Source organism: Ovis canadensis, chromosome 7 (genome assembly GCF_042477335.2).
Source record: "Ovis canadensis isolate MfBH-ARS-UI-01 breed Bighorn chromosome 7, ARS-UI_OviCan_v2, whole genome shotgun sequence".
In the NCBI taxonomy this organism is placed as follows: domain Eukaryota; kingdom Metazoa; phylum Chordata; class Mammalia; order Artiodactyla; family Bovidae; genus Ovis; species Ovis canadensis.
In genome coordinates this window covers 443,662-469,278 of record NC_091251.1, presented here as the reverse complement: position 1 = coordinate 469,278, position 25,617 = coordinate 443,662, and positions in this window count along the sequence as shown.

Genomic DNA, 25,617 nt, shown 5'->3' with positions numbered 1-25,617 from the left:
GGCAGCTGCTGGGCGCCCAGGGAGTCAGCCTCCGGGTGTGCGGGGCTGCAGAACCCAGCCAGGGGCCCTGGGAGCCTGGTGCACTCCGTGCGGCGCTGAGTCTGGGCGGCTAAGCAACCGCTGGAGGAGCCCTGCACTGGCCCTTCCCTTCCCGCGCACAGAGCTCTTCCTGCTGGAGCCCTTGGCAGTGTGCAAGCCACCGGCCCCTAAGCCCTCCCCAAGGACGCCTGGGGCCTAGGTGCAAAGGCAAGCAGGAGCGGAGCTGAGGCCAGGAAGGCGCCAGTGGCATCTCCCAGCCTCGCGCAGCCTGCTCCTTCCTGGGCAGGAAGCCTAGCAGCGAGGCAAGTCTGGGCAAGGCTCGCCCAGGGCAGAGCAGCCTCGCGCCAGCAACTCTGCCAGAACGGGCCTCTGAGCAGAGCTGGAGCTCTGCCGTCCTGGAGGCGCACTCGGCTCCAGCCAAGTAGGGCTTGAGCCCAACGAGGCTGGGCTGCCTCTTCTTCCCTCGAGGAGGCTCGCCTCCCCGCCAGCTGTTCACTCGGCTTCCAGGTGGGGGCGCTCTGCGCCTCCTGCAGGTCTTGGCTCAGGGGCTGCTTGCCCTGAGCTGGGGCTGTGGGCGGGAGCCCAGGCACGCAGGGGCAGGCCCAAACCAGCTGCACACGTCTCTGCTGGGGAGGAGAGCGCTAGGGAAGCTACGTGTGTGAGGCAGCTGCTGGGCGCCCAGGGAGTCAGCCTCCGGGTGTGCGGGGCTGCAGACCCCAGCCAGGGGCCCTGGGAGCCTGGTGCACTCCGTGCGGCGCTGAGTCTGGGCGGCCAAGCAACCGCTGGAGGAGCCCTGCTCTGGCCCTTCCCTTCCCTCGCACAGAGCTCTTCCTGCTGGAGCCCTTGGCAGTGTGCAAGCCACCGGCCCCTAAGCCCTCCCCAAGGACGCCTGGGGCCTAGGTGCAAAGGCAAGGCAGGAGCGGAGCTGAGGCCAGGAAGGCGCCAGTGGCGTCTCCCAGCCTCGCGCAGCCTGCTCCTTCCTGGGCAGGAAGCCTAGCAGCGAGGCAAGTCTGGGCAAGGCTCGCCCAGGGCAGAGCAGCCTCGCGCCAGCAACTCTGCCAGAACGGGCCTCTGAGCAGAGCTGGAGCTCTGCCTTCCTGGAGACGCACTCGGCTCCAGCCAAGTAGGGCTTGAGCCAAACGAGGCTGGGCTGCCTCTTCTTCCCTCGAGGAGGCTCGCCTCCCCGTCAGCTGTTCACTCGCCTTCCAGGTGGGGGCGCTCTTCGCCTCCTGCAGGTCTTGGCTCAGGGGCTGCTTGCCCTGAGCTGGGGCTGTGCGCGGGAGCTCAGGCACGCAGGGGCAGGCTCCAACCAGCTGCACACGTCTCTGCTGGAGAGGAGAGCGCTAGGGAAGCTACGTGTGTGAGGCAGCTGCTGGGCGCCCAGGGAGTCAGCCTCCGGGTGTGCGGGGCTGCAGACCCCAGCCAGGGGCCCTGGGAGCCTGGTGCACTCCGTGCGGCGCTGAGTCTGGGCGGCCAAGCAACCGCTGGAGGTGCCCTGCACTGGCCCTTCCCTTCCCTCGCACAGAGCTCTTCCTGCTGGAGCCCTTGGCAGTGTGCAAGCCACCGGCCCCTAAGCCCTCCCCAAGGAAGCCTGGGGCCTAGGTGCAAAGGCAAGGCAGGAGCGGAGCTGAGGCCAGGAACGCGTCAGCTGCGTCTCCCAGCCTCGCGCATCCTGCTCCTTCCTGGGCAGGAAGCCTAGCAGCGAGGCAAGTCTGGGCAAGGCTCGCCCAGGGCAGAGCAGCCTCGCGCCAGCAACTCTGCCAGAACGGGCCTCTGAGCAGAGCTGGAGCTCTGCCGTCCTGGAGGCGCACTCGGCTCCAGCCAAGTAGTGCTTGAGCCAAACGAGGCTGGGCTGCCTCTTCTTCCCTCGAGGAGGCTCGCCTCCCCGCCAGCTGTTCACTCGGCTTCCAGGTGGGGGCGCTCTGCGCCTCCTGCAGGTCTTGGCTCAGGGGCTGCTTGCCCTGAGCTGGGGCTGTGGGCGGGAGCCCAGGCACGCAGGGGCAGGCCCCAACCAGCTGCACACGTCTCTGCTGGGGAGGAGAGCGCTAGGGAAGCTACGTGTGTGAGGCAGCTGCTGGGCGCCCAGGGAGTCAGCCTCCGGCTGTGCGGGGCTGCAGACCCCAGCCAGGGGCCCTGGGAGCCTGGTGCACTCCGTGCGGCGCTGAGTCTGTGCGGCCAAGCAACCGCTGGAGGAGCCCTGCACTGGCCCTTCCCTTCCCTCGCACAGAGCTCTTCCTGCTGGAGCCCTTGGCAGTGTGCAAGCCACCGGCCCCTAAGCCCTCCCCAAGGACGCCTGGGGCCTAGGTGCAAAGGCAAGGCAGGAGCGGAGCTGAGGCCAGGAAGGCGCCAGTGGCGTCTCCCAGCCTCGCGCAGCCTGCTCCTTCCTGGGCAGGAAGCCTAGCGGCGAGGCAAGTCTGGGCAAGGCTCGCCCAGGGCAGAGCAGCCTCGCGCCAGCAACTCTGCCAGATCGGGCCTCTGAGCAGAGCTGGAGCTCTGCCGTCCTGGAGTCGCACTCGGCTCCAGCCAAGTAGGGCTTGAGCCAAACGAGGCTGGGCTGCCTCTTCTTCCCTCGAGGAGGCTCGCCTCCCCGCCAGCTGTTCACTCGGCTTCCAGGTGGGGGCGCTCTGCGCCTCCTGCAGGTCTTGGCTCAGGGGCTGCTTGCCCTGAGCTGGGGCTGTGGGCGGGAGCCCAGGCACGCAGGGGCAGGCCCCAACCAGCTGCACACGTCTCTGCTGGGGAGGAGAGCGCTAGGGAAGCTACGTGTGTGAGGCAGCTGCTGGGCGCCCAGGGAGTCAGCCTCCGGCTGTGCGGGGCTGCAGACCCCAGCCAGGGGCCCTGGGAGCCTGGTGCACTCCGTGCGGCGCTGAGTCTGGGCGGCCAAGCAACCGCTGGAGGAGCCCTGCACTGGCCCTTCCCTTCCCTCGCACAGAGCTCTTCCTGCTGGAGCCCTTGGCAGTGTGCAAGCCACCGGCCCCTAAGCCCTCCCCAAGGACGCCTGGGGCCTAGGTGCAAAGGCAAGGCAGGAGCGGAGCTGAGGCCAGGAAGGCGCCAGCGGCGTCGCCCAGCCTCGCGCAGCCTGCTCCTTCCTGGGCAGGAAGCCTAGCAGCGAGGCAAGTCTGGGCAAGGCTCGCCCAGGGCAGAGCAGCCTCGCGCTAGCAACTCTGCCAGAACGGGCCTCTGAGCAGAGCTGGAGCTCTGCCGTCCTGGAGGCGCACTCGGCTCCAGCCAAGTAGGGCTTGAGCCCAACGAGGCTGGGCTGCCTCTTCTTCCCTCGAGGAGGCTCGCCTCCCCGCCAGGTGTTCACTCGGCTTCCAGGTGGGGGCGCTCTGCGCCTCCTGCAGGTCTTGGCTCAGGGGCTGCTTGCCCTGAGCTGGGGCTGTGGGCGGGAGCCCAGGCACGCAGGGGCAGGCCCAAACCAGCTGCACACGTCTCTGCTGGGGAGGAGAGCGCTAGGGAAGCTACGTGCGTGAGGCAGCTGCTGGGCGCCCAGGGAGTCAGCCTCCGGGTGTGCGGGGCTGCAGACCCCAGCCAGGGGCCCTGGGAGCCTGGTGCACTCCGTGCGGCGCTGAGTCTGGGCGTCCAAGCAACCGCTGGAGGAGCCCTGCTCTGGCCCTTCCCTTCCCTCGCACAGAGCTCTTCCTGCTGGAGCCCTTGGCAGTGTGCAAGCCACCAGCCCCTAAGCCCTCCCCAAGGACGCCTGGGGCCTAAGTGCAAAGGCAAGGCAGGAGCGGAGCTGAGGCCAGGAAGGCGCCAGTGGCGTCTCCCAGCCTCGCGCAGCCTGCTCCTTCCTGGGCAGGAAGCCTAGCAGCGAGGCAAGTCTGGGCAAGGCTCGCCCAGGGCAGAGCAGCCTCGCGCCAGCAACTCTGCCAGAACGGGCCTCTGAGCAGAGCTGGAGCTCTGCCGTCCTGGAGGCCACTCGGCTCCAGCCAAGTAGGGCTTGAGCCAAACGAGGCTGGGCTGCCTCTTCTTCCCTCGAGGAGGCTCGCCTCCCCGTCAGCTGTTCACTCGCCTTCCAGGTGGGGGCGCTCTTCGCCTCCTGCAGGTCTTGGCTCAGGGGCTGCTTGCCCTGAGCTGGGGCTGTGCGCGGGAGCTCAGGCACGCAGGGGCAGGCTCCAACCAGCTGCACACGTCTCTGCTGGGGAGGAGAGCGCTAGGGAAGCTACGTGTGTGAGGCAGCTGCTGGGCGCCCAGGGAGTCAGCCTCCGGGTGTGCGGGGCTGCAGACCCCAGCCAGGGGCCCTGGGAGCCTGGTGCACTCCGTGCGGCGCTGAGTCTGGGCGGCCAAGCCACCGCTGGAGGTGCCCTGCACTGGCCCTTCCCTTCCCTCGCACAGAGCTCTTCCTGCTGGAGCCCTTGGCAGTGTGCAAGCCACCGGCCCCTAAGCCCTCCCCAAGGAAGCCTGGGGCCTAGGTGCAAAGGCAAGGCAGGAGCGGAGCTGAGGCCAGGAACGCGTCAGTTGCGTCTCCCAGCCTCGCGCATCCTGCTCCTTCCTGGGCAGGAAGCCTAGCAGCGAGGCAAGTCTGGGCAAGGCTCGCCCAGGGCAGAGCAGCCTCGCGCCAGCAACTCTGCCAGAACGGGCCTCTGAGCAGAGCTGGAGCTCTGCCGTCCTGGAGGCGCACTCGGCTCCAGCCAAGTAGTGCTTGAGCCAAACGAGGCTGGGCTGCCTCTTCTTCCCTCGAGGAGGCTCGCCTCCCCGCCAGCTGTTCACTCGGCTTCCAGGTGGGGGCGCTCTGCGCCTCCTGCAGGTCTTGGCTCAGGGGCTGCTTGCCCTGAGCTGGGGCTGTGGGCGGGAGCCCAGGCACGCAGGGGCAGGCCCCAACCAGCTGCACACGTCTCTGCTGGGGAGGAGAGCGCTAGGGAAGCTACGTGTGTGAGGCAGCTGCTGGGCGCCCAGGGAGTCAGCCTCCGGGTGTGCGGGGCTGCAGACCCCAGCCAGGGGCCCTGGGAGCCTGGTGCACTCCGTGCGGCGCTGAGTCTGGGCGGCCAAGCAACCGCTGGAGGAGCCCTGCACTGGCCCTTCCCTTCCCTCGCACAGAGCTCTTCCTGCTGGAGCCCTTGGCAGTGTGCAAGCCACCGGCCCCTAAGCCCTCCCCAAGGACGCCTGGGGCCTAGGTGCAAAGGCAAGGCAGGAGCGGAGCTGAGGCCAGGAAGGCGCCAGTGGCGTCTCCCAGCCTCGCGCAGCCTGCTCCTTCCTGGGCAGGAAGCCTAGCAGCGAGGCAAGTCTGGGCAAGGCTCGCCCAGGGCAGAGCAGCCTCGCGCCAGCAACTCTGCCAGAACGGGCCTCTGAGCAGAGCTGGAGCTCTGCCGTCCTGGAGTCGCACTCGGCTCCAGCCAAGTAGGGCTTGAGCCAAAAGAGGCTGGGCTGCCTCTTCTTCCCTCGAGGAGGCTCGCCTCCCCGCCAGCTGTTCACTCGGCTTCCAGGTGGGGGCGCTCTGCGCCTCCTGCAGGTCTTGGCTCAGGGGCTGCTTGCCCTGAGCTGGGGCTGTGGGCGGGTGCCCAGGCACGCAGGGGCAGGCCCCAACCAGCTGCACACGTCTCTGCTGGGGAGGAGAGCGCTAGGGAAGCTACGTGTGTGAGGCATCTGCTGGGCGCCCAGGGAGTCAGCCTCCGGGTGTGCGGGGCTGCAGACCCCAGCCAGGGGCCCTGGGAGCCTGGTGCACTCCGTGCGGCGCTGAGCCTGGGCTGCCAAGCAACCGTTGGAGGAGCCCTGCACTGGCCCTTCCCTTCCCTCGCACAGAGCTCTTCCTGCTGGAGCCCTTGGCAGTGTGCAAGCCACCGGCCCCTAAGCCCTCCCCAAGGACGCCTGGGGCCTAGGTGCAAAGGCAAGGCAGGAGCGGAGCTGAGGCCAAGAAGGCGCCAGTGGCGTCTCCCAGACTCGCGCAGCCCGCTCCTTCCTGGGCAGGAAGCCTAGCAGCGAGGCAAGTCTGGGCAAGGCTCGCCCAGGGTAGAGCAGCCTCGCGCCAGCAACTCTGCCAGAACGGGCCTCTGAGCAGAGCTGGAGCTCTGCCGTCCTGGAGGCGCACTCGGCTCCAGCCAAGTAGGGCTTGAGCCAAACGAGGCTGGGCTGCCTCTTCTTCCCTCGAGGAGGCTCGCCTCCCCGCCAGCTGTTCACTCGGCTTCCAGGTGGGGGCGCTCTGCGCCTCCTGCAGGTCTTGGCTCAGGGGCTGCTTGCCCTGAGCTGGGGCTGTGGGCGGGAGCCCAGGCACGCAGGGGCAGGCCCCAACCAGCTGCACACGTCTCTGCTGGGGAGGAGAGCGCTAGGGAAGCTACGTGTGTGAGGCAGCTGCTGGGCGCCCAGGGAGTCAGCCTCCGGCTGTGCGGGGCTGCAGACCCCAGCCAGGGGCCCTGGGAGCCTGGTGCACTCCGTGCGGCGCTGAGTCTGGGCGGCCAAGCAACCGCTGGAGGTGCCCTGCACTGGCCCTTCCCTTCCCTCGCACAGAGCTCTTCCTGCTGGAGCCCTTGGCAGTGTGCAAGCCACCGGCCCCTAAACCCTCCCCAAGGACGCCTGGGGCCTAGGTGCAAAGGCATGGCAGGAGCGGAGCTGAAGCCAGGAAGGCGCCAGTGGCGTCTCCCAGCCTCGCGCAGCCAGCTCCTTCCTGGGCAGGAAGCCTAGCAGCGAGGCAAGTCTGGGCAAGGCTCGCCCAGGGCAGAGCAATCTCGCGCCAGCAACTCTGCCAGAACGGGCCTTTGAGCAGAGCTGGAGCTCTGCCGTCCTGCAGACGCACTCGGCTCCAGCCAAGTAGGGCTTGAGCCAAACGAGGCTGGGCTGCCTCTTCTTCCCTCGAGGAGGCTTGCCTCCCCGCCAGCTGTTCACTCGGCTTCCAGGTGGGGGCGCTCTGCGCCTCCTGCAGGTCTTGGCTCAGGGGCTGCTTGCCCTGAGCTTGGGCTGTGGGCGGGAGCCCAGGCACGCAGGGGCAGGCCCCAACCAGCTGCACACGTCTCTGCTGGGGAGGAGAGCGCTAGGGAAGCTACGTGTGTGAGGCAGCTGTTGGGCGCCCAGGGAGTCAGCCTCCGGCTGTGCGGGGCTGCAGAACCCAGCCAGGGGCCCTGGGAGCCTGGTGCACTCCGTGCGGCGCTGAGTCTGGGCGGCCAAGCAACCGCTGGAGGAGCCCTGCACTGGCCCTTCCCTTCCCTCGCACAGAGCTCTTCCTGCTGGAGCCCTTGGCAGTGTGCAAGCCACCGGCCCCTAAGCCCTCCCCAAGGACGCCTGGGGCCTAGGTGCAAAGGCAAGGCAGGAGCGGAGCTGAGGCCAGGAAGGCGCCAGTGGCGTCTCCCAGCCTCGCGCAGCCTGCTCCTTCCTGGGCAGGAAGCCTAGCAGCGAGGCAAGTCTGGGCAAGGCTCGCCCAGGGCAGAGCAGCCTCGCGCCAGCAACTCTGCCAGAACGGGCCTCTGAGCAGAGCTGGAGCTCTGCCGTCCTGGAGGCGCACTCGGCTCCAGCCAAGTAGGGCTTGAGCCCAACGAGGCTGGGCTGCCTCTTCTTCCCTCGAGGAGGCTCGCCTCCCCGCCAGCTGTTCACTCGGCTTCCAGGTGGGGGCGCTCTACGCCTCCTGCAGGTCTTGGCTCAGGGGCTGCTTGCCCTGAGCTGGGGCTGTGGGCGGGAGCCCAGGCACGCAGGGGCAGGCCCAAACCAGCTGCACACGTCTCTGCTGGGGAGGAGAGCGCTAGGGAAGCTACGTGTGTGAGGCAGCTGCTGGGCGCCCAGGGAGTCAGCCTCCGGGTGTGCGGGGCTGCAGACCCCAGCCAGGGGCCCTGGGAGCCTGGTGCACTCCGTGCGGCGCTGAGTCTCGGCCTCCAAGCAACCGCTGGAGGAGCCCTGCTCTGGCCCTTCCCTTCCCTCGCACAGAGCTCTTCCTGCTGGAGCCCTTGGCAGTGTGCAAGCCACCGGCCCCTAAGCCCTCCCCAAGGACGCCTGGGGCCTAGGTGCAAAGGCAAGGCAGGAGCGGAGCTGAGGCCAGGAAGGCGCCAGTGGCGTCTCCCAGCCTCGCGCAGCCTGCTCCTTCCTGGGCAGGAAGCCTAGCAGCGAGGCAAGTCTGGGCAAGGCTCGCCCAGGGCAGAGCAGCCTCGCGCCAGCAACTCTGCCAGAACGGGCCTCTGAGCAGAGCTGGAGCTCTGCCTTCCTGGAGACGCACTCGGCTCCAGCCAAGTAGGGCTTGAGCCAAACGAGGCTGGGCTGCCTCTTCTTCCCTCGAGGAGGCTCGCCTCCCCGTCAGCTGTTCACTCGCATTCCAGGTGGGGGCGCTCTTCGCCTCCTGCAGGTCTTGGCTCAGGGGCTGCTTGCCCTGAGCTGGGGCTGTGCGCGGGAGCTCAGGCACGCAGGGGCAGGCTCCAACCAGCTGCACACGTCTCTGCTGGGGAGGAGAGCGCTAGGGAAGCTACGTGTGTGAGGCAGCTGCTGGGCGCCCACGGAGTCAGCTTCCGGGTGTGCGGGGCTGCAGACCCCAGCCAGGGGCCCTGGAAGCCTGGTGCACTCCGTGCGGCGCTGAGTCTGGGCGGCCAAGCAACCGCTGGAGGTGCCCTGCACTGGCCCTTCCCTTCCCTCGCACAGAGCTCTTCCTGCTGGAGCCCTTGGCAGTGTGCAAGCCACCGGCCCCTAAGCCCTCCCCAAGGAAGCCTGGGGCCTAGGTGCAAAGGCAAGGCAGGAGCGGAGCTGAGGCCAGGAACGCGTCAGTTGCGTCTCCCAGCCTCGCGCAGCCTGCTCCTTCCTGGGCAGGAAGCCTAGCAGCGAGGCAAGTCTGGGCAAGGCTCGCCCAGGGCAGAGCAGCCTCGCGCCAGCAACTCTGCCAGATTGGGCCTCTGAGCAGAGCTGGAGCTCTGCCGTCCTGAAGGCGCACTCGGCTCCAGCCAAGTAGGGCTTGAGCCAAACGAGGCTGGGCTGCCTCTTCTTCCCTCGAGGAGGCTCGCCTCCCCGCCAGCTGTTCACTCGCCTTCCAGGTGGGGGCGCTCTTCGCCTCCTGCAGGTCTTGGCTCAGGGGCTGCTTGCCCTGAGCTGGGGCTGTGAACGGGAGCCCAGGCACGCAGGGGCAGACCCCAACCAGCTGCACACGTCTCTGCTGGGGAGGAGAGCGCTAGGGAAGCTACGTGTGTGAGGCAGCTGCTGGGCGCCCAGGGAGTCAGCCTCCGGCTGTGCGGGGCTGCAGACCCCAGCCAGGGGCCCTGGGAGCCTGGTGCACTCCGTGCGGCGCTGAGTCTGGGCGGCCAAGCAACCGCTGGAGGTGCCCTGCACTGGCCCTTCCCTTCCCTCGCACAGAGCTCTTCCTGCTGGAGCCCTTGGCAGTGTGCAAGCCACCGGCCCCTAAGCCCTCCCCAAGGACGCCTGGGGCCTAGGTGCAAAGGCAAGGCAGGAGCGGAGCTGAGGCCAGGAAGGCGCCAGTGGCGTCTCCCAGCCTCGCGCAGCCCGCTCCTTCCTGGGCAGGAAGCCTAGCAGCGAGGCAAGTCTGGGCAAGGCTCGCCCAGGGCAGAGCAGCCTCGCGCCAGCAACTCTGCCAGAACGGGCCTCTGAGCAGAGCTGGAGCTCTGCCGTCCTGGAGGCGCACTCGGCTCCAGCCAAGTAGGGCTTGAGCCAAACGAGGCTGGGCTGCCTCTTCTTCCCTCGAGGAGGCTCGCCTCCCCGCCAGCTGTTCACTCGGCTTCCAGGTGGGGGCGCTCTGCGCCTCCTGCAGGTCTTGGCTCAGGGGCTGCTTGCCCTGAGCTGGGGCTGTGGGCGGGAGCCCAGGCACGAAGGGGCAGGCCCCAACCAGCTGCACACGTCTCTGCTGGGGAGGAGAGCGCTAGGGAAGCTACGTGTGTGAGGCAGCTGCTGGGCGCCCAGGGAGTCAGCCTCCGGCTGTGCGGGGCTGCAGACCCCAGCCAGGGGCCCTGGGATCCTGGTGCACTCCGTGCGGCGCTGAGTCTGTGCGGCCAAGCAACCGCTGGAGGAGCCCTGCACTGGCCCCTCCCTTCCCTCGCACAGAGCTCTTCCTGCTGGAGCCCTTGGCAGTGTGCAAGCCACCGGCCCCTAAGCCCTCCCCAAGGACGCCTGGGGCCTAGGTGCAAAGGCAAGGCAGGAGCGGAGCTGAGGCCAGGAAGGCGCCAGTGGCGTCTCCCAGCCTCGCGCAGCCTGCTCCTTCCTGGGCAGGAAGCCTAGCAGCGAGGCAAGTCTGGGCAAGGCTCGCCCAGGGCAGAGCAGCCTCGCGCCAGCAACTCTGCCAGATCGGGCCTCTGAGCAGAGCTGGAGCTCTGCCGTCCTGGAGTCGCACTCGGCTCCAGCCAAGTAGGGCTTGAGCCAAACGAGGCTGGGCTGCCTCTTCTTCCCTCGAGGAGGCTCGCCTCCCCGCCAGCTGTTCACTCGGCTTCCAGGTGGGGGCGCTCTGCGCCTCCTGCAGGTCTTGGCTCAGGGGCTGCTTGCCCTGAGCTGGGGCTGTGGGCGGGAACCCAGGCACGCAGGGGCAGGCCCCAACCAGCTGCACACTTTTCTGCTGGGGAGGAGAGCGCTAGGGAAGCTACGTGTGAGAGGCAGCTGCTGGGCGCCCAGGGAGTCAGCCTCCGGGTGTGCGGGGCTGCAGACCCCAGCCAGGGGCCCTGGGAGCCTGGTGCACTCCGTGCGGCGCTGAGTCTGGGCGGCCAAGCAACCGCTGGAGGAGCCCTGCACTAGCCCTTCCCTTCCCTCTCACAGAGCTCTTCCTATTGGAAACCTTGGCAGTGTGCAAGCCACCGGCCCCTAAGCCATCCCCAAGGACGCCTGGGGCCTAAGTGCAAAGGCAAGGCAGGAGCGCAGCTGAGGCCAGGAAGGCGCCAGTGGCGTCTCCCAGCCTCGCGCAGCCTGCTCCTTCCTGGGCAGGAAGCCTAGCAGCGAGGCAAGTCTGGGCAAGGCTCGCCCAGGGCAGAGCAGCCTCGCGCCAGCAACTCTGCCAGATCGGGCCTCTGAGCAGAGCTGGAGCTCCTCCGTCCTGGAGGCGCACTCGGCTCCAGCCAAGTAGGGCTTGAGCCAAAAGAGGCTGGGCTGCCTCTTCTTCCCTCGAGGAGGCTCGCCTCCCCGCCAGCTGTTCACTCGGCTTCCAGGTGGGGGCGCTCTGCGCCTCCTGCAGGTCTTGGCTCAGGGGCTGCTTGCCCTGAGCTGGGGCTGTGGGCGGGAGCCCAGGCACGCAGGGGCAGGCCCCAACCAGCTGCACACGTCTCTGCTGGGGAGGAGAGCGCTAGGGAAGCTACGTGTGTGAGGCAGCTGCTGGGCGCCCAGGGAGTCAGCCTCCGGCTGTGCGGGGCTGCAGACCCCAGCCAGGGGCCCTGGGAGCCTGGTGCACTCCGTGCGGCGCTGAGTCTGGGCGGCCAAGCAACCGCTGGAGGAGCCCTGCACTGGCCCTTCCCTTCCCTCGCACAGAGCTCTTCCTGCTGGAGCCCTTGGCAGTGTGCAAGCCACCGGCCCCTAAACCCTCCCCATGGACGCCTGGGGCCTAGGTGCAAAGGCATGGCAGGAGCGGAGCTGAGGCCAGGAAGGCGCCAGTGGCGTCTCCCAGCCTCGCGCAGCCAGCTCCTTCCTGGGCAGGAAGCCTAGCAGCGAGGCAAGTCTGGGCAAGGCTCGCCCAGGGCAGAGCAATCTCGCGCCAGCAACTCTGCCAGAACGGGCCTTTGAGCAGAGCTGGAGCTCTGCCGTCCTGCAGACGCACTCGGCTCCAGCCAAGTAGGGCTTGAGCCAAACGAGGCTGGGCTGCCTCTTCTTCCCTCGAGGAGGCTTGCCTCCCCGCCAGCTGTTCACTCGGCTTCCAGGTGGGGGCGCTCTGCGCCTCCTGCAGGTCTTGGCTCAGGGGCTGCTTGTCCTGAGCTTGGGCTGTGGGCGGGAGCCCAGGCACGCAGGGGCAGGCCCCAACCAGCTGCACACGTCTCTGCTGGGGAGGAGAGCGCTAGGGAAGCTACGTGTGTGAGGCAGCTGCTGGGCGCCCAGGGAGTCAGCCTCCGGGTGTGCGGGGCTGCAGAACCCAGCCAGGGGCCCTGGGAGCCTGGTGCACTCCGTGCGGCGCTGAGTCTGGGCGGCCAAGCAACCGCTGGAGGAGCCCTGCACTGGCCCTTCCCTTCCCGCGCACAGAGCTCTTCCTGCTGGAGCCCTTGGCAGTGTGCAAGCCACCGGCCCCTAAGCCCTCCCCAAGGACGCCTGGGGCCTAGGTGCAAAGGCAAGGCAGGAGCGGAGCTGAGGCCAGGAAGGCGCCAGTGGCATCTCCCAGCCTCGCGCAGCCTGCTCCTTCCTGGGCAGGAAGCCTAGCAGCGAGGCAAGTCTGGGCAAGGCTCGCCCAGGGCAGAGCAGCCTCGCGCCAGCAACTCTGCCAGAACGGGCCTCTGAGCAGAGCTGGAGCTCTGCCGTCCTGGAGGCGCACTCGGCTCCAGCCAAGTAGGGCTTGAGCCCAACGAGGCTGGGCTGCCTCTTCTTCCCTCGAGGAGGCTCGCCTCCCCGCCAGCTGTTCACTCGGCTTCCAGGTGGGGGCGCTCTGCGCCTCCTGCTGGTTTTGGCTCAGGGGCTGCTTGCCCTGAGCTGGGGCTGTGGGCGGGAGCCCAGGCACGCAGGGGCAGGCCCAAACCAGCTGCACACGTCTCTGCTGGGGAGGAGAGCGCTAGGGAAGCTACGTGTGTGAGGCAGCTGCTGGGCGCCCAGGGAGTCAGCCTCCGGGTGTGCGGGGCTGCAGACCCCAGCCAGGGGCCCTGGGAGCCTGGTGCACTCCGTGCGGCGCTGAGTCTGGGCGACCAAGCAACCGCTGGAGGTGCCCTGCACTGGCCCTTCCCTTCCCTCGCACAGAGCTCTTCCTGCTGGAGCCCTTGGCAGTGTGCAAGCCACCGGCCCCTAAGCCCTCCCCAAGGAAGCCTGGGGCCTAGGTGCAAAGGCAAGGCAGGAGCGGAGCTGAGGCCAGGAACGCGTCAGCTGCGTCTCCCAGCCTCGCGCATCCTGCTCCTTCCTGGGCAGGAAGCCTAGCAGCGAGGCAAGTCTGGGCAAGGCTCGCCCAGGGCAGAGCAGCCTCGCGCCAGCAACTCTGCCAGAACGGGCCTCTGAGCAGAGCTGGAGCTCTGCCGTCCTGGAGGCGCACTCGGCTCCAGCCAAGTAGTGCTTGAGCCAAACGAGGCTGGGCTGCCTCTTCTTCCCTCGAGGAGGCTCGCCTCCCCGCCAGCTGTTCACTCGGCTTCCAGGTGGGGGCGCTCTGCGCCTCCTGCAGGTCTTGGCTCAGGGGCTGCTTGCCCTGAGCTGGGGCTGTGGGCGGGAGTCCAGGCACGCAGGGGCAGGCCCAAACCAGCTGCACACGTCTCTGCTGGGGAGGAGAGCGCTAGGGAAGCTACGTGTGTGAGGCAGCTGCTGGGCGCCCAGGGAGTCAGCCTCCGGCTGTGCGGGGCTGCAGACCCCAGCCAGGGGCCTTGGGAGCCTGGTGCACTCCGTGCGGCGCTGAGTCTGTGCGGCCAAGCAACCGCTGGAGGAGCCCTGCACTGGCCCTTCCCTACCCTCGCACAGAGCTCTTCCTGCTGGAGCCCTTGGCAGTGTGCAAGCCACCGGCCCCTAAGCCCTCCCCAAGGACGCCTGGGGCCTAGGTGCAAAGGCAAGGCAGGAGCGGAGCTGAGGCCAGGAAGGCGCCAGTGGCGTCTCCCAGCCTCGCGCAGCCTGCTCCTTCCTGGGCAGGAAGCCTAGCAGCGAGGCAAGTCTGGGCAAGGCTCGCCCAGGGCAGAGCAGCCTCGCGCCAGCAACTCTGCCAGATCGGGCCTCTGAGCAGAGCTGGAGCTCTGCCGTCCTGGAGTCGCACTCGGCTCCAGCCAAGTAGGGCTTGAGCCAAACGAGGCTGGGCTGCCTCTTCTTCCCTCGAGGAGGCTCGCCTCCCCGCCAGCTGTTCACTCGGCTTCCAGGTGGGGGCGCTCTGCGCCTCCTGCAGGTCTTGGCTCAGGGGCTGCTTGCCCTGAGCTGGGGCTGTGGGCGGGAGCCCAGGCACGCAGGGGCAGGCCCCAACCAGCTGCACACGTCTCTGCTGGGGAGGAGAGCGCTAGGGAAGCTACGTGTGTGAGGCAGCTGCTGGGCGCCCAGGGAGTCAGCCTCCGGCTGTGCGGGGCTGCAGACCCCAGCCAGGGGCCCTGGGAGCCTGGTGCACTCCGTGCGGCGCTGAGTCTGTGCGGCCAAGCAACCGCTGGAGGAGCCCTGCACTGGCCCTTCCCTTCCCTCGCACAGAGCTCTTCCTGCTGGAGCCCTTGGCAGTGTGCAAGCCACCGGCCCCTAAGCCCTCCCCAAGGACGCCTGGGGCCTAGGTGCAAAGGCAAGGCAGGAGCGGAGCTGAGGCCAGGAAGGCGCCAGCGGCGTCTCCCAGCCTCGCGCAGCCTGCTCCTTCCTGGGCAGGAAGCCTAGCAGCGAGGCAAGTCTGGGCAAGGCTCGCCCAGGGCAGAGCAGCCTCGCGCTAGCAACTCTGCCAGAACGGGCCTCTGAGCAGAGCTGGAGCTCTGCCGTCCTGGAGGCGCACTCGGCTCCAGCCAAGTAGGGCTTGAGCCCAACGAGGCTGGGCTGCCTCTTCTTCCCTCGAGGAGGCTCGCCTCCCCGCCAGCTGTTCACTCGGCTTCCAGGTGGGGGCGCTCTGCGCCTCCTGCAGGTCTTGGCTCAGGGGCTGCTTGCCCTGAGCTGGGTTTGTGGGCGGGAGCCCAGGCACGCAGGGGCAGGCCCAAACCAGCTGCACACGTCTCTGCTGGGGAGGAGAGCGCTAGGGAAGCTACGTGCGTGAGGCAGCTGCTGGGCGCCCAGGGAGTCAGCCTCCGGGTGTGCGGGGCTGCAGACCCCAGCCAGGGGCCCTGGGAGCCTGGTGCACTCCGTGCGGCGCTGAGTCTGGGCGTCCAAGCAACCGCTGGAGGAGCCCTGCTCTGGCCCTTCCCTTCCCTCGCACAGAGCTCTTCCTGCTGGAGCCCTTGGCAGTGTGCAAGCCACCAGCCCCTAAGCCCTCCCCAAGGACGCCTGGGGCCTAAGTGCAAAGGCAAGGCAGGAGCGGAGCTGAGGCCAGTAAGGCGCCAGTGGCGTCTCCCAGCCTCGCGCAGCCTGCTCCTTCCTGGGCAGGAAGCCTAGCAGCGAGGCAAGTCTGGGCAAGGCTCGCCCAGGGCAGAGCAGCCTCGCGCCAGCAACTCTGCCAGAACGGGCCTCTGAGCAGAGCTGGAGCTCTGCCGTCCTGGAGGCGCACTCGGCTCCAGCCAAGTAGGGCTTGAGCCAAACGAGGCTGGGCTGCCTCTTCTTCCCTCGAGGAGGCTCGCCTCCCCGTCAGCTGTTCACTCGCCTTCCAGGTGGGGGCGCTCTTCGCCTCCTGCAGGTCTTGGCTCAGGGGCTGCTTGCCCTGAGCTGGGGCTGTGCGCGGGAGCTCAGGCACGCAGGGGCAGGCTCCAACCAGCTGCACACGTCTCTGCTGGGGAGGAGAGCGCTAGGGAAGCTACGTGTGTGAGGCAGCTGCTGGGCGCCCAGGGAGTCAGCCTCCGGGTGTGCGGGGCTGCAGACCCCAGCCAGGGGCCCTGGGAGCCTGGTGCACTCCGTGCGGCGCTGAGTCTGGGCGGCCAAGCCACCGCTGGAGGTGCCCTGCACTGGCCCTTCCCTTCCCTCGCACAGAGCTCTTCCTGCTGGAGCCCTTGGCAGTGTGCAAGCCACCGGCCCCTAAGCCCTCCCCAAGGAAGCCTGGGGCCTAGGTGCAAAGGCAAGGCAGGAGCGGAGCTGAGGCCAGGAACGCGTCAGTTGCGTCTCCCAGCCTCGCGCATCCTGCTCCTTCCTGGGCAGGAAGCCTAGCAGCGAGGCAAGTCTGGGCAAGGCTCGCCCAGGGCAGAGCAGCCTCGCGCCAGCAACTCTGCCAGAACGGGCCTCTGAGCAGAGCTGGAGCTCTGCCGTCCTGGAGGCGCACTCGGCTCCAGCCAAGTAGTGCTTGAGCCAAACGAGGCTGGGCTGCCTCTTCTTCCCTCGAGGAGGCTCGCCTCCCCGCCAGCTGTTCACTCGGCTTCCAGGTGGGGGCGCTCTGCGCCTCCTGCAGGTCTTGGCTCAGGGGCTGCTTGCCCTGAGCTGGGGCTGTGGGCGGGAGCCCAGGCACGCAGGGGCAGGCCCCAACCAGCTGCACACGTCTCTGCTGGGGAGGAGAGCGCTAGGGAAGCTACGTGTGTGAGGCAGCTGCTGGGCGCCCAGGGAGTCAGCCTCCGGCTGTGCGGGGCTGCAGACCCCAGCCAGGGGCCCTGGGAGCCTGGTGCACTCCGTGCGGCGCTGAGTCTGTGCGGCCAAGCAACCGCTGGAGGAGCCCTGCACTGGCCCTTCCCTTCCCTCGCACAGAGCTCTTCCTGCTGGAGCCCTTGGCAGTGTGCAAGCCACCGGCCCCTAAGCCCTCCCCAAGGACGCCTGGGGCCTAGGTGCAAAGGCAAGGCAGGAGCGGAGCTGAGGCCAGGAAGGCGCCAGTGGCGTCTCCCAGCCTCGCGCAGCCTGCTCCTTCCTGGGCAGGAAGCCTAGCAGCGAGGCAAGTCTGGGCAAGGCTCGCCCAGGGCAGAGCAGCCTCGCGCCAGCAACTCTGCCAGATCGGGCCTCTGAGCAGAGCTGGAGCTCTGCCGTCCTGGAGTCGCACTCGGCTCCAGCCAAGTAGGGCTTGAGCCAAACGAGGCTGGGCTGCCTCTTCTTCCCTCGAGGAGGCTCGCCTCCCCGCCAGCTGTTCACTCGGCTTCCAGGTGGGGGCGCTCTGCGCCTCCTGCAGGTCTTGGCTCAGGGGCTGCTTGCCCTGAGCTGGGGCTGTGGGCGGAAACCCAGGCACGCAGGGGCAGGCCCCAACCAGCTGCACACTTTTCTGCTGGGGAGGAGAGCGCTAGGGAAGCTACGTGTGAGAGGCAGCTGCTGGGCGCCCAGGGAGTCAGCCTCCGGGTGTGCGGGGCTGCAGACCCCAGCCAGGGGCCCTGGGAGCCTGGTGCACTCCGTGCGGCGCTGAGTCTGTGCGGCCAAGCAACCGCTGGAGGAGCCCTGCACTAGCCCTTCCCTTCCCTCTCACAGAGCTCTTCCTATTGGAAACCTTGGCAGTGTGCAAGCCACCGGCCCCTAAGCCATCCCCAAGGACGCCTGGGGCCTAAGTGCAAAGGCAAGGCAGGAGCGGAGCTGAGGCCAGGAAGGCGCCAGTGGCGTCTCCCAGCCTCGCGCAGCCAGCTCCTTCCTGGGCAGGAAGCCTAGCAGCGAGGCAAGTCTGGGCAAGGCTCGCCCAGGGCAGAGCAGCCTCGCGCCAGCAACTCTGCCAGATCGGGCCTCTGAGCAGAGCTGGAGCTCCTCCGTCCTGGAGGCGCACTCGGCTCCAGCCAAGTAGGGCTTGAGCCAAAAGAGGCTGGGCTGCCTCTTCTTCCCTCGAGGAGGCTCGCCTCCCCGCCAGCTGTTCACTCGGCTTCCAGGTGGGGGCGCTCTGCGCCTCCTGCAGGTCTTGGCTCAGGGGCTGCTTGCCCTGAGCTGGGGCTGTGGGCGGGTGCCCAGGCACGCAGGGGCAGGCCCCAACCAGCTGCACACGTCTCTGCTGGGGAGGAGAGCGCTAGGGAAGCTACGTGTGTGAGGCAGCTGCTGGGCGCCCAGGGAGTCAGCCTCCGGGTGTGCGGGGCTGCAGACCCCAGCCAGGGGCCCTGGGAGCCTGGTGCACTCCGTGCGGCGCTGAGTCTGTGCGGCCAAGCAACCGCTGGAGGAGCCCTGCACTGGCCCTTCCCTTCCCTCGCACAGAGCTCTTCCTGCTGGAGCCCTTGGCAGTGTGCAAGCCACCGGCCCCTAAGCCCTCCCCAAGGACGCCTGGGGCCTAGGTGCAAAGGCAAGGCAGGAGCGGAGCTGAGGCCAGGAAGGCGCCAGCGGCGTCTCCCAGCCTCGCGCAGCCTGCTCCTTCCTGGGCAGGAAGCCTAGCAGCGAGGCAAGTCTGGGCAAGGCTCGCCCAGGGCAGAGCAGCCTCGCGCTAGCAACTCTGCCAGAACGGGCCTCTGAGCAGAGCTGGAGCTCTGCCGTCCTGGAGGCGCACTCGGCTCCAGCCAAGTAGGGCTTGAGCCCAACGAGGCTGGGCTGCCTCTTCTTCCCTCGAGGAGGCTCGCCTCCCCGCCAGCTGTTCACTCGGCTTCCAGGTGGGGGCGCTCTGCGCCTCCTGCAGGTCTTGGCTCAGGGGCTGCTTGCCCTGAGCTGGGGCTGTGGGCGGGAGCCCAGGCACGCAGGGGCAGGCCCAAACCAGCTGCACACGTCTCTGCTGGGGAGGAGAGCGCTAGGGAAGCTACGTGCGTGAGGCAGCTGCTGGGCGCCCAGGGAGTCAGCCTCCGGGTGTGCGGGGCTGCAGACCCCAGCCAGGGGCCCTGGGAGCCTGGTGCACTCCGTGCGGCGCTGAGTCTGGGCGTCCAAGCAACCGCTGGAGGAGCCCTGCTCTGGCCCTTCCCTTCCCTCGCACAGAGCTCTTCCTGCTGGAGCCCTTGGCAGTGTGCAAGCCACCAGCCCCTAAGCCCTCCCCAAGGACGCCTGGGGCCTAAGTGCAAAGGCAAGGCAGGAGCGGAGCTGAGGCCAGGAAGGCGCCAGTGGCGTCTCCCAGCCTCGCGCAGCCTGCTCCTTCCTGGGCAGGAAGCCTAGCAGCGAGGCAAGTCTGGGCAAGGCTCGCCCAGGGCAGAGCAGCCTCGCGCCAGCAACTCTGCCAGAACGGGCCTCTGAGCAGAGCTGGAGCTCTGCCGTCCTGGAGGCGCACTCGGCTCCAGCCAAGTAGGGCTTGAGCCAAACGAGGCTGGGCTGCCTCTTCTTCCCTCGAGGAGGCTCGCCTCCCCGTCAGCTGTTCACTCGCCTTCCAGGTGGGGGCGCTCTTCGCCTCCTGCAGGTCTTGGCTCAGGGGCTGCTTGCCCTGAGCTGGGGCTGTGCGCGGGAGCTCAGGCACGCAGGGGCAGGCTCCAACCAGCTGCACACGTCTCTGCTGGGGAGGAGAGCGCTAGGGAAGCTACGTGTGTGAGGCAGCTGCTGGGCGCCCAGGGAGTCAGCCTCCGGGTGTGCGGGGCTGCAGACCCCAGCCAGGGGCCCTGGGAGCCTGGTGCACTCCGTGCGGCGCTGAGTCTGGGCGGCCAAGCCACCGCTGGAGGTGCCCTGCACTGGCCCTTCCCTTCCCTCGCACAGAGCTCTTCCTGCTGGAGCCCTTGGCAGTGTGCAAGCCACCGGCCCCTAAGCCCTCCCCAAGGAAGCCTGGGGCCTAGGTGCAAAGGCAAGGCAGGAGCGGAGCTGAGGCCAGGAACGCGTCAGTTGCGTCTCCCAGCCTCGCGCATCCTGCTCCTTCCTGGGCAGGAAGCCTAGCAGCGAGGCAAGTCTGGGCAAGGCTCGCCCAGGGCAGAGCAGCCTCGCGCCAGCAACTCTGCCAGAACGGGCCTCTGAGCAGAGCTGGAGCTCTGCCGTCCTGGAGGCGCACTCGGCTCCAGCCAAGTAGTGCTTGAGCCAAACGAGGCTGGGCTGCCTCTTCTTCCCTCGAGGAGGCTCGCCTCCCCGCCAGCTGTTCACTCGGCTTCCAGGTGGGGGCGCTCTGCGCCTCCTGCAGGTCTTGGCTCAGGGGCTGCTTGCCCTGAGCTGGGGCTGTGGGCGGGAGCCCAGGCACGCAGGGGCAGGCCCCAACCAGCTGCACACGTCTCTGCTGGGGAGGAGAGCGCTAGGGAAGCTACGTGTGTGAGGCAGCTGCTGGGCGCCCAGGGAGTCAGCCTCCGGCTGTGCGGGGCTGCAGACCCCAGCCAGGGGCCCTGGGAGCCTGGTGCACTCCGTGCGGCGCTGAGTCTGTGCGGCCAAGCAACCGCTGGAGGAGCCCTGCACTGGCCCTTCCCTTCCCTCGCACAGAGCTCTTCCTGCTGGAGCCCTTGGCAGTGTGCAAGCCACCGGCCCCTAAGCCCTCCCCAAGGACGCCTGGGGCCTAGGTGCAAAGGCAAGGCAGGAGCGGAGCTGAGGCCAGGAAGGCGCCAGTGGCGTCTCCCAGCCTCGCGCAGCCTGCTCCTTCCTGGGCAGGAAGCCTAGCAGCGAGGCAAGTCTGGGCAAGGCTCGCCCAGGGCAGAGCAGCCTCGCGCCAGCAACTCTGCCAGATCGGGCCTCTGAGCAGAGCTGGAGCTCTGCCGTCCTGGAGTCGCACTCGGCTCCAGCCAAGTAGGGCTTGAGCCAAACGAGGCTGGGCTGCCTCTTCTTCCCTCGAGGAGGCTCGCCTCCCCGCCAGCTGTTCACTCGGCTTCCAGGTGGGGGCGCTCTGCGCCTCCTGCAGGTCTTGGCTCAGGGGCTGCTTGCCCTGAGCTGGGGCTGTGGGCGGAAACCCAGGCACGCAGGGGCAGGCCCCAACCAGCTGCACACTTTTCTGCTGGGGAGGAGAGCGCTAGGGAAGCTACGTGTGAGAGGCAGCTGCTGGGCGCCCAGGGAGTCAGCCTCCGGGTGTGCGGGGCTGCAGACCCCAGCCAGGGGCCCTGGGAGCCTGGTGCACTCCGTGCGGCGCTGAGTCTGTGCGGCCAAGCAACCGCTGGAGGAGCCCTGCACTAGCCCTTCCCTTCCCTCTCACAGAGCTCTTCCTATTGGAAACCTTGGCAGTGTGCAAGCCACCGGCCCCTAAGCCATCCCCAAGGACGCCTGGGGCCTAAGTGCAAAGGCAAGGCAGGAGCGGAGCTGAGGCCAGGAAGGCGCCAGTGGCGTCTCCCAGCCTCGCGCAGCCAGCTCCTTCCTGGGCAGGAAGCCTAGCAGCGAGGCAAGTCTGGGCAAGGCTCGCCCAGGGCAGAGCAGCCTCGCGCCAGCAACTCTGCCAGCTCGGGCCTCTGAGCAGAGCTGGAGCTCCTCCGTCCTGGAGGCGCACTCGGCTCCAGCCAAGTAGGGCTTGAGCCAAAAGAGGCTGGGCTGCCTCTTCTTCCCTCGAGGAGGCTCGCCTCCCCGCCAGCTGTTCACTCGGCTTCCAGGTGGGGGCGCTCTGCGCCTCCTGCAGGTCTTGGCTCAGGGGCTGCTTGCCCTGAGCTGGGGCTGTGGGCGGGTGCCCAGGCACGCAGGGGCAGGCCCCAACCAGCTGCACACGTCTCTGCTGGGGAGGAGAGCGCTAGGGAAGCTACGTGTGTGAGGCAGCTGCTGGGCGCCCAGGGAGTCAGCCTCCGGGTGTGCGGGGCTGCAGACCCCAGCCAGGGGCCCTGGGAGCCTGGTGCACTCCGTGCGGCGCTGAGCCTGGGCTGCCAAGCAACCGTTGGAGGAGCCCTGCACTGGCCCTTCCCTTCCCTCGCACAGAGCTCTTCCTGCTGGAGCCCTTGGCAGTGTGCAAGCCACCGGCCCCTAAGCCCTCCCCAAGGACGCCTGGGGCCTATGTGCAAAGGCAAGGCAGGAGCGGAGCTGAGGCCAAGAAGGCGCCAGTGGCGTCTCCCAGACTCGCGCAGCCCGCTCCTTCCTGGGCAGGAAGCCTAGCAGCGAGGCAAGTCTGGGCAAGGCTCGCCCAGGGTAGAGCAGCCTCGCGCCAGCAACTCTGCCAGAACGGGCCTCTGAGCAGAGCTGGAGCTCTGCCGTCCTGGAGGCGCACTCGGCTCCAGCCAAGTAGGGCTTGAGCCAAACGAGGCTGGGCTGCCTCTTCTTCCCTCGAGGAGGCTCGCCTCCCCGCCAGCTGTTCACTCGGCTTCCAGGTGGGGGCGCTCTGCGCCTCCTGCAGGTCTTGGCTCAGGGGCTGCTTGCCCTGAGCTGGGGCTGTGGGCGGGAGCCCAGGCACGCAGGGGCAGGCCCCAACCAGCTGCACACGTCTCTGCTGGGGAGGAGAGCGCTAGGGAAGCTACGTGTGTGAGGCAGCTGCTGGGCGCCCAGGGAGTCAGCCTCCGGCTGTGCGGGGCTGCAGACCCCAGCCAGGGGCCCTGGGAGCCTGGTGCACTCCGTGCGGCGCTGAGTCTGGGCGGCCAAGCATCCGCTGGAGGAGCCCTGCACTGGCCCTTCCCTTCCCTCGCACAGAGCTCTTCCTGCTGGAGCCCTTGGCAGTGTGCAAGCCACCGGCCCCTAAACCCTCCCCATGGACGCCTGGGGCCTAGGTGCAAAGGCATGGTAGGAGCGGAGCTGAGGCCAGGAAGGCGCCAGTGGCGTCTCCCAGCCTCGCGCAGCCAGCTCCTTCCTGGGCAGGAAGCCTAGCAGCGAGGCAAGTCTGGGCAAGGCTCGCCCAGGGCAGAGCAATCTCGCGCCAGCAACTCTGCCAGAACGGGCCTTTGAGCAGAGCTGGAGCTCTGCCGTCCTGCAGACGCACTCGGCTCCAGCCAAGTAGGGCTTGAGCCAAACGAGGCTGGGCTGCCTCTTCTTCCCTCGAGGAGGCTTGCCTCCCCGCCAGCTGTTCACTCGGCTTCCAGGTGGGGGCGCTCTGCGCCTCCTGCAGGTCTTGGCTCAGGGGCTGCTTGCCCTGAGCTTGGGCTGTGGGCGGGAGCCCAGGCACGCAGGGGCAGGCCCCAACCAGCTGCACACGTCTCTGCTGGGGAGGAGAGCGCTAGGGAAGCTACGTGTGTGAGGCAGCTGCTGGGCGCCCAGGGAGTCAGCCTCCGGGTGTGCGGGGCTGCAGACCCCAGCCAGGGGCCCTGGGAGCCTGGTGCACTCCGTGCGGCGCTGAGTCTGGGCGGCCAAGCAACCGCTGGAGGAGCCCTGCACTGGCCCTTCCCTTCCCTCGCACAGAGCTCTTCCTGCTGGAGCCCTTGGCAGTGTGCAAGCCACCGGCCCCTAAGCCCTCCCCAAGGACGCCTGGGGCCTAGGTGCAAAGGCAAGGCAGGAGCGGAGCTGAGGCCAGGAAGGCGCCAGTGGCATCTCCCAGCCTCGCGCAGCCTGCTCCTTCCTGGGCAGGAAGCCTAGCAGCGAGGCAAGTCTGGGCAAGGCTCGCCCAGGGCAGAGCAGCCTCGCGCCAGCAACTCTGCCAGAACGGGCCTCTGAGCAGAGCTGGAGCTCTGCCGTCCTGGAGGCGCACTCGGCTCCAGCCAAGTAGGGCTTGAGCCCAACGAGGCTGGGCTGCCTCTTCTTCCCTCGAGGAGGCTCGCCTCCCCGCCAGCTGTTCACTCGGCTTCCAGGTGGGGGCGCTCTGCGCCTCCTGCAGGTCTTGGCTCAGGGGCTGCTTGCCCTGAGCTGGGGCTGTGGGCGGGAGCCCAGGCACGCAGGGGCAGGCCCAAACCAGCTGCACACGTCTCTGCTGGGGAGGAGAGCGCTAGGGAAGCTACGTGTGTGAGGCAGCTGCTGGGCGCCCAGGGAGTCAGCCTCCGGGTGTGCGGGGCTGCAGACCCCAGCCAGGGGTCCTGGGAGCCTGGTGCACTCCGTGCGGCGCTGAGTCTGGGCGGCCAAGCAACCGCTGGAGGAGCCCTGCTCTGGCCCTTCCCTTCCCTCGCACAGAGCTCTTCCTGCTGGAGCCCTTGGCAGTGTGCAAGCCACCGGCCCCTAAGCCCTCCCCAAGGACGCCTGGGGCCTAGGTGCAAAGGCAAGGCAGGAGCGGAGCTGAGGCCAGGAAGGCGCCAGTGGCGTCTCCCAGCCTCGCGCAGCCTGCTCCTTCCTGGGCAGGAAGCCTAGCAGCGAGGCAAGTCTGGGCAAGGCTCGCCCAGGGCAGAGCAGCCTCGCGCCAGCAACTCTGCCAGAACGGGCCTCTGAGCAGAGCTGGAGCTCTGCCTTCCTGGAGACGCACTCGGCTCCAGCCAAGTAGGGCTTGAGCCAAACGAGGCTGGGCTGCCTCTTCTTCCCTCGAGGAGGCTCGCCTCCCCGTCAGCTGTTCACTCGCCTTCCAGGTGGGGGCGCTCTTCGCCTCCTGCAGGTCTTGGCTCAGGGGCTGCTTGCCCTGAGCTGGGGCTGTGCGCGGGAGCTCAGGCACTCAGGGGCAGGCTCCAACCAGCTGCACACGTCTCTGCTGGGGAGGAGAGCGCTAGGGAAGCTACGGGTGTGAGGCAGCTGCTGGGCGCCCAGGGAGTCAGCCTCCGGGTGTGCGGGGCTGCAGACCCCAGCCAGGGGCCCTGGGAGCCTGGTGCACTCCGTGCGGCGCTGAGTCTGGGCGGCCAAGCAACCGCTGGAGGTGCCCTGCACTGGCCCTTCCCTTCCCTCGCACAGAGCTCTTCCTGCTGGAGCCCTTGGCAGTGTGCAAGCCACCGGCCCCTAAGCCCTCCCCAAGGAAGCCTGGGGCCTAGGTGCAAAGGCAAGGCAGGAGCGGAGCTGAGGCCAGGAACGCGTCAGTTGCGTCTCCCAGCCTCGCGCATCCTGCTCCTTCCTGGGCAGGAAGCCTAGCAGCGAGGCAAGTCTGGGCAAGGCTCGCCCAGGGCAGAGCAGCCTCGCGCCAGCAACTCTGCCAGAACGGGCCTCTGAGCAGAGCTGGAGCTCTGCCGTCCTGGAGGCGCACTCGGCTCCAGCCAAGTAGTGCTTGAGCCAAACGAGGCTGGGCTGCCTCTTCTTCCCTCGAGGAGGCTCGCCTCCCCGCCAGCTGTTCACTCGGCTTCCAGGTGGGGGCGCTCTGCGCCTCCTGCAGGTCTTGGCTCAGGGGATGCTTGCCCTGAGCTGGGGCTGTGGGCGGGAGCCCAGGCACGCAGGGGCAGGCCCCAACCAGCTGCACACGTCTCTGCTGGGGAGGAGAGCGCTAGGGAAGCTACGTGTGTGAGGCAGCTGCTGGGCGCCCAGGGAGTCAGCCTCCGGCTGTGCGGGGCTGCAGACCCCAGCCAGGGGCCCTGGGAGCCTGGTGCACTCCGTGCGGCGCTGAGTCTGTGCGGCCAAGCAACCGCTGGAGGAGCCCTGCACTGGCCCTTCCCTTCCCTCGCACAGAGCTCTTCCTGCTGGAGCCCTTGGCAGTGTGCAAGCCACCGGCCCCTAAGCCCTCCCCAAGGACGCCTGGGGCCTAGGTGCAAAGGCAAGGCAGGAGCGGAGCTGAGGCCAGGAAGGCGCCAGTGGCGTCTCCCAGCCTCGCGCAGCCTGCTCCTTCCTGGGCAGGAAGCCTAGCAGCGAGGCAAGTCTGGGCAAGGCTCGCCCAGGGCAGAGCAGCCTCGCGCCAGCAACTCTGCCAGATCGGGCCTCTGAGCAGAGCTGGAGCTCTGCCGTCCTGGAGTCGCACTCGGCTCCAGCCAAGTAGGGCTTGAGCCAAACGAGGCTGGGCTGCCTCTTCTTCCCTCGAGGAGGCTCGCCTCCCCGCCAGCTGTTCACTCGGCTTCCAGGTGGGGGCGCTCTGCGCCTCCTGCAGGTCTTGGCTCAGGGGCTGCTTGCCCTGAGCTGGGGCTGTGGGCGGGAGCCCAGGCACGCAGGGGCAGGCCCCAACCAGCTGCACACGTCTCTGCTGGGGAGGAGAGCGCTAGGGAAGCTACGTGTGTGAGGCAGCTGCTGGGCGCCCAGGGAGTCAGCCTCCGGCTGTGCGGGGCTGCAGACCCCAGCCAGGGGCCCTGGGAGCCTGGTGCACTCCGTGCGGCGCTGAGTCTGGGCGGCCAAGCAACCGCTGGAGGAGCCCTGCACTGGCCCTTCCCTTCCCTCGCACAGAGCTCTTCCTGCTGGAGCCCTTGGCAGTGTGCAAGCCACCGGCCCCTAAGCCCTCCCCAAGGACGCCTGGGGCCTAGGTGCAAAGGCAAGGCAGGAGCGGAGCTGAGGCCAGGAAGGCGCCAGTGGCGTCTCCCAGCCTCGCGCAGCCTGCTCCTTCCTGGGCAGGAAGCCTAGCAGCGAGGCAAG